The sequence below is a fragment of the Amblyomma maculatum genome, chromosome 1 (genome assembly GCF_055883805.1).
Source record: "Amblyomma maculatum isolate TAMU_Amacu chromosome 1, ASM5588380v1, whole genome shotgun sequence".
NCBI classification, from domain to species: domain Eukaryota; kingdom Metazoa; phylum Arthropoda; class Arachnida; order Ixodida; family Ixodidae; genus Amblyomma; species Amblyomma maculatum.
The window spans coordinates 298,573,606-298,583,681 of NC_139344.1; the positions used below are offsets into that span (position 1 = coordinate 298,573,606).

Genomic DNA, 10,076 nt, shown 5'->3' on the forward strand with positions numbered 1-10,076 from the left:
ATTTTGGTATGTCAGGTATAAAAAATTCAGCTAATAAAATCTTTTGACTTTAGAAACGTGCTCCAAAACAATTTGAATGCTTCAAAACTCCCGTTTTATAGCTTCAAAGTGCTCGAGCCTGCTTCCACCTCTCCAAGTTGGTTTGTGGTTCAGGTCATTATTGACAACTCTGCATGACTGAATTGATGTCTTCAATTTGGAGTTTTGGGGAGGGTTGCATCCATTGGGAAGAGTGAAAAATGCTGGCTGAAGATAAGGAACGCAGCATTATGAAAATTCCGATTGCTATTGGGCAACCATCTCATGGATGATGGCACTTGAAAGCGTTTTGACTGGAGCTACTCGCACTGCTTGGGCTAGGCCAGTGCAGTACTTCATCTTACAGGAGCAAATGCACCTAATCTTGGTCGCATTTTGCTTGTTAATGACATGCAAGACATTACTATGTACAGATCATCACCTAAGTTTTATCTTCAACCGCTAAATAATTTATAATTGATTTTTTGTCTTATCTGTTTCAGGGTGTCTATACTCCATTAACACACTGAATGTTAGTAGTGCTGCTACTGCACTTAGTCAAGTGTTGGTCTCTGTTTGCAATACTTTTAGCTGCTTTGAGAAGTAAGATGCTCATGGACAGCCTCCTTAACAACATGAGCTGGTGTATTTGTGATCAAAGACAGCCAGAGGTTTTATGATGCTGGCATTGTAGCAACTGTTGTGGTGCTGCAGTTCAGTGAGGGATTTGGCCATCTTCCCAAGCAAAAAAAAATGTGTGGCAAAAGGTAGGGCCGACCTTTCTCGCCGACCAAAAAGTGGCCGGCCGACCTTCGGCACCCGAATGAGGGCCGGCGTCGGGGATTGACACTGACCTAACGTCGGCCGATTTTCGGCAATCGACTACGGCCCGACCTTTTGGCCCGACGTGATCGACCACCTGCCGCACGTGAGCCTGCCGTCTGCCAGTGTTACTGAATGGTCGGCCGCTCGTCTGCCCTAGCATTTTGCTGACGAAAGACCGTACGTCGGCCGGTTGCTTCCCGACGCCGGTTAGTGGCCGGCATCGCTCCTCGTGCAGGTATCATGCCATGCATTTAATATATCGTGGCCCATGCATATATAACGGGGTAGCACATACAAATGCATCAAGAAAAGCAGTAGCTTTTCTGATGCCATGAAGAAACAAAAGCTGCAGTATTTGGTGAAAAATTTATTTGTCAACAGCGTTCAGAAAAAGCTCGCGATTTGCTTTTTAATAAGCGTGGATATATGACTGCGCGTGTGCCACATATGGAAGATGGGCTTGAGGCTTGGTCTCCTTCTTTTGGCAGCCTGTCGATCACTTGATGTCTGCGACTGGTCGGATCTGCGGCAGGTTCCATCTTGGTCAGCTGTATGAAGAAAAGTGTTTTAATTAAATATTTCCTTTTCGCCTAGACTTTTACATTGCAGGCAAATATAGGGTGAAAAGGTAGAAAAAATAATGTCTGCTCACTGCCACCAACTGCACTATCACATCAATATATTTTATGCGCTTGACTTCATGCGACCCTATTGAAAACGCATTAGCGCAAAGCCGCAATAGGTAATCAGGATCCGTGAATCCGCGAGAAAGGCGCGATCACTTTGTTTTGCTGGAGTCATGATGTTGCAATTTGCAACCGTAGCGCACTCAAACCTTATCCTCCCGAAGCGCGTTCTTGCATGCTAATGCTGCAATTTAATAATTCTAGCAAAACCAAATGTCCGCGCTTGTCATAGAGCGCGTATGAGGGATTCCAACGCGGCAGAACAAACAGTTTCCGCGATATTTACATGAAACCTACAATAAGTTTATTCCGTAGAATACAGCTTAATTTTCTCAAACTAGATGGAACTTTTACAGCAAAAGCGACCGGATATTTAACGATAAGTCATCTGATTTATTTTCGTTATTTAACCACCGAGCATTATTTTAAAAATTGTCTCATCAGCCAAGACGGCAATTTAGACAGCCCAACTCTTAGAAGCTTATAGAACCCGTTCTAAATTTTTTAAGCTTGAAACAAGTTAGCTGAACACCTCATGAGCATGTAAGCACCAGGAAATAATCCGCACGATGAAAATACAACTGCTTGCCCAGAAAGCAAGCGCACAGAGCAAAATCAATGTGAAACGGCTCAGATCTGTGTGCATCACATATATAATTCCAAAATCCACAAAATGGACGCACTGGCTCACTTACCTTGCCAGCATACCGCATCACTCAATCATCAATTTTCACGTATATACATCATTACAGCAGCAAAATAATAATAATAATAATAAACACGGCATAAATCTTGTACTCAGTCCTGGCACGAGCTTGCTTGGCAGTAGCGATGATGCTAGTACAGCTTCTGATCGCTCCTATGGCGAGGGGTGCTGCAATATTTATATCAGTGATAGCATTTGACATTTAACTGGGTTGCATGCGTCCCATCGATGTGAGTCGGATAATCGAATTTTCCGAACAAAATCAGCGCTAATACCTGTCCGGCAAGTGCACCGCCATGAAGAAGCGAAAGACCAGCGTTTTAGTGTAGAGGAGACCAAGGACTTCGGGCTTCGGCGAAACGAGCTTCCACTGTCGAAGCCAGTTTCCAGCTGATATCGCCTCCCTGCACGATCAGCGCAAGGCGCGCACACCAATTACAAAATATGCATTTACAGTAACAAGATGCGCATAAGTCTCAAAACAATACATAATTAGTTGCAGTACATTATCGTATAGAAGAAAATCAGTGATAATTTGACTTACCTGGTCGGTATACATGTCACTGCATGCACTTCGATGTGAAGAAGTGAAAGACGGGCGTTTTGGGGCAGAGGAGATCGGACCTCGGACTGCAGCGAAAAGAGCTAATTCCAACGCCGCAGCATCGTTTCCAAGTCGGCTCAGCACGTCTTCCTGCGCAATCAGAGCCAAATGCGCACACATCGATTATAAAAAAAAAAATGTACGTAGTAATAAGATGCGCAAATATATACGCGCTCCAGAAACAGTTGCAGTATATTGTCGTATCGAACAAAATATCTGCTAATTGGACTTACCTGATCGGTATAGTGAGTGTCCCTCCATATTAAAAGGCGAGCATTTTGGGACAGGAGATACCGAAGGACCCAGACTGCAGCAAAATGAGCCAATTCTGCCACCGCAGCCAGCCGCAGCCTTGTTTCCAAACGGCTCAGCAAGTCTTCCTGCGCGATCAGCGCCCACACCAATTATATATATATATATATATATATATATATATATATATATATATATATATATATATATATATATATATATATATATATATATAATATATGCTCATATATAATATATGAGCATATATAATATTCTTACCAAAAATTAAAACACATTCGTAGCTTAGTACGTTTTAATTTCTTCACCTGTCGCAAAACTTTAGACCGCCCTTCACGTGGCAGGCACCGATGTCAGGGAATTCAACGCGAAGCAGTGGTCTTGTAGTACACGACACACCTCGACGAAGTTACCGCGGTCGTACGAGCCGGTGTTTTCACAAAGTCAAACATTTTGTCCAGACAGCCGTTTTTCTTGTTCCACGAAGTCCACGGGTGTATCCACTCGCTCGCATGGTTTTCGCTGGCGCACGCAGAAATTCTGTAAAGGCGCGAAAGGCTTACCCCACGGATCAGAACGAGTTGAATACTGCGGCTGGGTGCGGCGCCCACACACACGACCCTTGCACGACCACGCGTATGGCGAATTCTGCGCTGGCCGCTAGCCCCCCTAGCGGATGACGTCACGTGAATACCTCCTTGTGTGATATATGTGTGAGCACAAAGGATCGAGCAATCGACTGTCTGGAAATTTGTTAGGTGGTCAGAGCTCCCGAGGGAGTCCTGCTGCAGCTGCGCATTATTGATATACAACGTGTGACCAGAAACTCACTGCATTATATATTTCTTGCCGCTATCTTATATGTTCGGTACTGTTTGCTGTTTTACTGAAACATTATTTATTGTCCCAGTGTGCTTTGCTATTTCCATGTTTATCAATAAGATTTCTTTGGTTCCCTGCTATGTAAATGGTTTAAGTTCACGCCTATGACGTCATGATCGTTTCTACTCTCTTATCCCGGTACTTTTCAAGCAGAAGTCTTAAGTTTCTGGACCTATGCAGCATTCCTTCCATATGCAGGGCTATTCTACAAGCGATCTCTCGGCTTAGTACGTACGACAGATAATTCGCTTTAATCACTTCCGATACATGTTCACGCCTTAAAACTAAAAGTTCTCCATATTATTAGTCTGCAAGCCACAACAAAAACCCGAAATTACGGCAGCTGCTTCAGGAAAGAATTCTTTTCAATTAGCTTCTTTTATTGCGCGTACATCGTGTAGCTCTCAATAAATATTCTTAATTTTCAATCACTCTGTCTAACATAGGGGTCTCAAACTCATATTGATATGCAGGATGCGTTGAGAAAATATGTCTCTCGCGGACCAGGAGTGGACAGTAACAAGCAAGAAAATATAGAAGCCATAATTCAAAACAATCTGTAAAACAAAAGCGAAATACTAATAAAATAAATAAAAATCAACTGTTTCGTTCCTATGAAACCACACTCCCATTCTTTGAGCAAAAAGAAAAAATGAACAAAAAAAAAACAGAAAAAGCGGAGCATCTTCGATTTTTTGTGTCCAAACGCGCCGGAGGAGCGCGTTACTTCAGGATGGCTTGGCGGAGTTACTGAAAGGATACAGCGGTTGAAAACTACTACAGTCACTTGTCCGGACAGTATATAAATGCGAATGAAAAAGAGGTCTGGTTGTCCAGCGCCTAGTTATTGAAGGTAACAAAGTTGACTGTCTTGTAATTTTAACTAATAACGCGCAACTTTGGAAAACGCGCTTACATTTCCAACATTTCGTTCGCACGTACAGCGTCCTCGCGCGCTCGAGATCGTCTCTTGGTCGCGCTCTACACTTCTGCAATGAACTTGAAAGCACGCACGCACCCACGAGCACAAGCTGCCGAGTCTTCCAAGAACTGTTGACAAGAAGCGGGGGAGGAGAGGGGGTTAGTTTCCGGTGTAGAATCGGACCGCTCGCTGCGAAAATGCGCCCCTCCGACTTCCGAAAAAAAAATAAATAAAAAGAGCCGCCCGTCCCACCCCGGCAGGTCGTAAAAGAGGATGAATGGGCCACACGCAAAGAAACAAAACCAAATGACAAGGACGCTGGCCCGTTTTCTCGCGGCTCTTAGCTTTACCAGACTGTTTTGAGAAAAAAAGTATGGGATTAATAACCTGGACAATACTCATTTTCCTTCGTTTTTTTTTCTTCATGTATTTGATCGTAAGACAACTTTGTTCGAAAAGGCCTCCTTCAAAAATAGTATACAAATACCACAAAACTGCATGCTCTCTTCAAAGTCGGCGTGTATACATCTCTTCTCTCGCCCAGTCAGGAATGCTCGCCACCAACTTTCGAGCTGCGGGGGTGACACAGTTGCACCGCCCTTCCCACCATTTCCCCCCTCTTTTCCGCCCTTCTTTCGAAACGTCCGAGCGTGAGGTCGGTTTTGTTTCGTCCGGGTCTCCCTCCGTGTACGCATTTCTCTTCTCCTGCTGCGAAGTAGTGTTTTTAAAATTTGTCTCTTTGCTTGCCTGCCGGAGCGTTCGCCGCGGCCAAGGCTTGCCAGTGCCCTACGCATAATTTCTGCCTCCGTGTGCTTTTTCTCTTCTGTCCGCTTCTTTTATTTTACACAATAGATAGCCTCCTCCTTCACAATGAGAAGTTGCGTCTACTCAAGTGCCCTGCCATATAACGGACGCATTTCAGTGAGTGATACGGGCTAAATGGGGTGTACGGGAGCTTGTGCGCCAAAATATAACTGATGTTACAGCACCTACAGCTGCGCTTCGTATTAAGCAAACAGTATAATGACATGATCTACACATGAAATCGCGGTCACCTTGTGGCTTGCTGTTTATCAGAACTCGGTAAATAATTTTACTAACAGCTATAAGGTTCACTAAAAATGTGAGCGACAAGTTAAACAAACAATAGCATTAATTAATGTAACAAAACATTTACACTGAATAGCATGTATCATTTTGTTCCATACTAAGCGCAAATTACATAACATCGCGAAAAACCAAAGCCAAGTAACAGGCAAATAAAAAAAAGTAGCAATCGTGCTCTTCATAACTTTTTTTCAATGTACCGCCTCAACAGTCGGGCCAACGCATTGCCATTAACCTGGCGCCGTGCCCGGCATTTAGTCCGCCCAAAAAGTCGGGCCAAAGGCCGCTGCGAACTACTTGCCGAAATGGCTGGCGGCTACCTCCGGGCCGACCGCTTGCCGTGGTTTACTAGCCGACGAAGTAGGCTGCCGACCATTTTCCGAACGTCGGCCACACGTAAATGGTCGGCCAAGGATGCTTGGGTTGTGGTTGTTGCCTGTTTGCTGTGGCCACCCTCAAAGTAAATAGCTATGGTCCTGTCACATAGTTTGAGAACTTCTTGTTACTTGTATGGAAACTACTGTTTGGCACAAAATGACTTGTGGCTGCCATCATGTGCGAGCGACTACATTTGGGTGGAACAGTTCCTCATTCTTTTTCACAGCCCATAGGAAGGATTTCGCAAGTTTAGAAAATGAAAAGTCCACAGCTGAATTAGTCGCGATTCTGGGATCATGCTGTGTAGTCGACAAACGCTACAATCCGATAGCAATGCATGTCGTCCAATGAACAGTGCAAGCGAAACTTCTTGGATGCAGCAGCAAATGAAAATGTGCACACATGGTTTTCAAGATGTCTCAACGTTTATTTATATGCTTCACAACCTACCAAAGCCCGCACGCTTGCGTTATACCAAAGCACAATCAGCTGTCTGTTCTGATGTCTGCGGCCAGTGTTGATAACTTCATATCAGTTCTTTACCACCCACGGTGTCCATTTCTGCTGTGCATGTGCACTGCAGTGATACATTGTCGCACACATGCAGAGAGCACTAGTACTGGCCTTACTTAAGGTAACCTTTTCGCTGTTTTGGCTTTTCTCATTCTTGAGCTATGCTACATGGTGCACACTTTTCTTTTTGTCTGGTTCCTTTGACGAGTCATGAATTCAGCATTTGTGCTTCTTTCCTTTTTGAGGGTGTAGTGACCATATGCAAATCCACTATTAGAATATATGAGTTGCTGCACAGTCTGCAGTCCTGTTATCTTTTTATTTAAATTTGGTACGTCTGAATTTCTCTGAGTGTTTTGTTATTGTTCTGAGCTTGCATACTTTTGTTTTTTCTCCCCATGACAGCCGATCCTGCATGTGACTGATGCTAGTCGAAAGATCACAACAGCTGCCCACCTTTCAAAGCATGGCATTCCCTGGTCCAAGTTGACTGCTCCCTGTACTACTGGCTCAACAGTGCACTCACAAGTCTGCACTTCACATTACACATGTTGGCCATAGCTTCTGTGTCAAAATAAAGTATTCCTACCTATGTGCCTTTTCATTCATTAATAACGCACATGATTGGAGTAATAAACACTCCAGTGCCAAAACACCATGTTGACACACACATTTATGTTTAGACTGCCTACCTTCTGCATTACTTCCCTTTTGTAGCCTAGCCTAGTGTATGTGTCATAGAACCACATGTATTTCTGTTATTCCTTTTGAGACAGGAAATAATCAGCAAAACCAGTGAAGTAAGAAAAGTAGACAATATTTAGAGGTAAACCCAATGAAGATGCTTGGAACTGCAGGCAGGGCCTGGTGATGGAAAGGCAAAGTGGGCGGTGTTTGTTGATTTGCATAAGAGTGGTTTAATTCAATATTTTGCAGATGAGCAGCAACTTAATTACAATGCCCTTGTCTGTGGGATACACCCATACTGTCACCTCATGTAATGCTCAAACATTTGGCAGTGCTAATCACTTTACTAAAATATTGTAATCTTGGCCTTTCAAAGTGAATTGTGTTCAATAGCGAGGTGACATGCTTGTAGCAATGAGATTCTAACCATGGATACCCTCTCAATATGCTATTGCTGTGCCTCTATGCTACTGGGATGGTGAGGCAGCATACTAAAAGGGCATAAACAAAAGTGTACAGTAATTCTTGCCATGTAACAATAGTTGAAGCCCTCGCCTAATTTAATGTGATTGCATTAAAAGGTCATATTTACCAAAAAAGGCAATTTGAGTGACAAGGATGACTGGCAGATGGTATGACCAGATGGATTGGTCTGGGTGATGTGAGGACCATGGTATGGTCCAGCTGCCTACCCAAGCAGCTCCTTTGGCATGAGAAAAACTTATTGCCTTTCAGAATCCCCAAGTCAGATGTGTGAGTTGCGAGTTCATTCACATCATGTGGTAATTGGTAAACTTACAAATTGGTATGTGTGATAAAAGCGCAAACTAAGATTGGTGAGTCAACAAGTAGCCAACTAAATGTACAGGGATGAGGATACAGGAGTCGTAAATGCTGTGGCATGTTTTCCTTAACAGCGGTGCAGAAGTGCCCCCGAAATATTTGTTGCATTTGCTCAATTTAGGTGTATTTCAGTTTCTGGTAAAACCTTTCCCACACCTTTAACCTTTAGGCTCAGTAATCTATAAATGCAGTATTAACTTCAGTAGTTTATCAATTCAGTTTCGGACTATCCTCATGTTTGACAAGATTTCAATGATGAAACCTTCAGCTTAATGCCTCTAGTAGCCTGAGTATTCTGAAGCATAGCATTGTTGCCTTACTTAATTGCTTGGTACACTTTCCAATTTTGCAGTGAGAAATTTTCTTAGCCTAAAAAAGTGAAAAATTTGGCAGTACTCTGTCAGGGACAAAGCAAGCTTTTGGAAAAGGAAAATAGAGTAGATGTCTCTGAGTGGACACCCCATGTGCACTGTGAATGAAACTAATGAGCAAAAAAAAAGCATATGCTTTCAAGCAAAGTATTGCAATGCTTAATATTACATAGAATTCCTCCTGGTACACATAGATTTCATATTTCAAGCTGCCAGTTTCCATCATGCAAGGACGACATCTGCTAGTTTCTATACAGCACCTTCGTGCTTTCGCACTGGCAAGCCACGTTTTGCGAGAGGGTACCTTTCTAAGTGGACTCAGCTAGGCTTAACCTGATTTCCACGAAATATATATGGAATGGTGCTTAAACCAGATGCTATCAGGCTTTACGAATACCTGCAGGTAAGGGCACTGCCAACTACTATTTTTAATAAAGAAAATTTGATATATCTAGTCGTCACTTAGTGTTTGTCATATATACTCCCTGAAGCACAATTAACAGTGGTCTAATTGAGCTGCTTGGTTGATACTGAAAATGAAAACGCAGCACTGACACCAAACACGGACAGGTTATATCCTGCTCAATTAAAACGCCTGGAGAGAGTGCAACGCAAGTCAACTTAATCGCTTTCACTTCTTTCTTGTCGACTGCGACGTAAAGTATCGGTAGCACTTGTGCAGTGCTCACCTCTACAGACCAAGCATGTTATGCGTCTGGTCATCCACTCGCAGCTATCGGCCGGCGCATCGTCGCCGTCGATTCTCCCAGCGACGCCACGTCCTCCGCGGCACGGATTCAACCCTCTTTCCAGTTTGGTTGTTATAATGGCCATCAATTTTCGCTGATTATTGCACTAAGCAGGTAAGCCCAGCTCTACTAATTGAGCACATAAATAAAATATTTTATCGAGTTTAGTTTACAGCGCAGCCCTATGGCAGTCGCGTAACCGGCGAAACGAATAAAGAGCGCATCAGAGGAAGAAAGTTTGGCGATGCACTCTGATGCATATCTTACGCATTGGATTTGTTAAAGACGACCACGGAATAATTTGAACAAATTGCTCGATATACACGGTCATTTGGCAGCTGGATATACCATTGCTTGTAAATCCGGCCGCGCAAAATATATAGTAAAAAATTTACTTCTTTTTCCACATTCTATGTTCACAACAAACATATGCATAACCACGCACTGAGATCAAGCGCCACATGAAAATTCGCGCTTCCACTTCAGTTCGAATAATAGCTCTCGAGGACAAATGT

The 10,076-nt window shown here is 43.4% G+C and overlaps 1 long non-coding RNA gene across 1 annotated transcript; it reads right to left on the bottom strand.

Annotated features, from left to right (window-relative positions):
• Positions 1–1,197: 1,197 nt before the first annotated feature.
• LOC146206872 (uncharacterized) lies at positions 1,198–5,130 on the bottom strand. The gene is made up of 5 exons (XR_014704556.1): positions 4,908–5,130; positions 3,073–3,219; positions 2,780–2,929; positions 2,511–2,639; positions 1,198–1,391 (listed from the first exon to the last, which is right to left on the bottom strand). It is a non-coding gene; the product is annotated as an uncharacterized LOC146206872 (long non-coding RNA).
• Between the last annotated feature and the right edge of the window lie 4,946 nt (positions 5,131–10,076).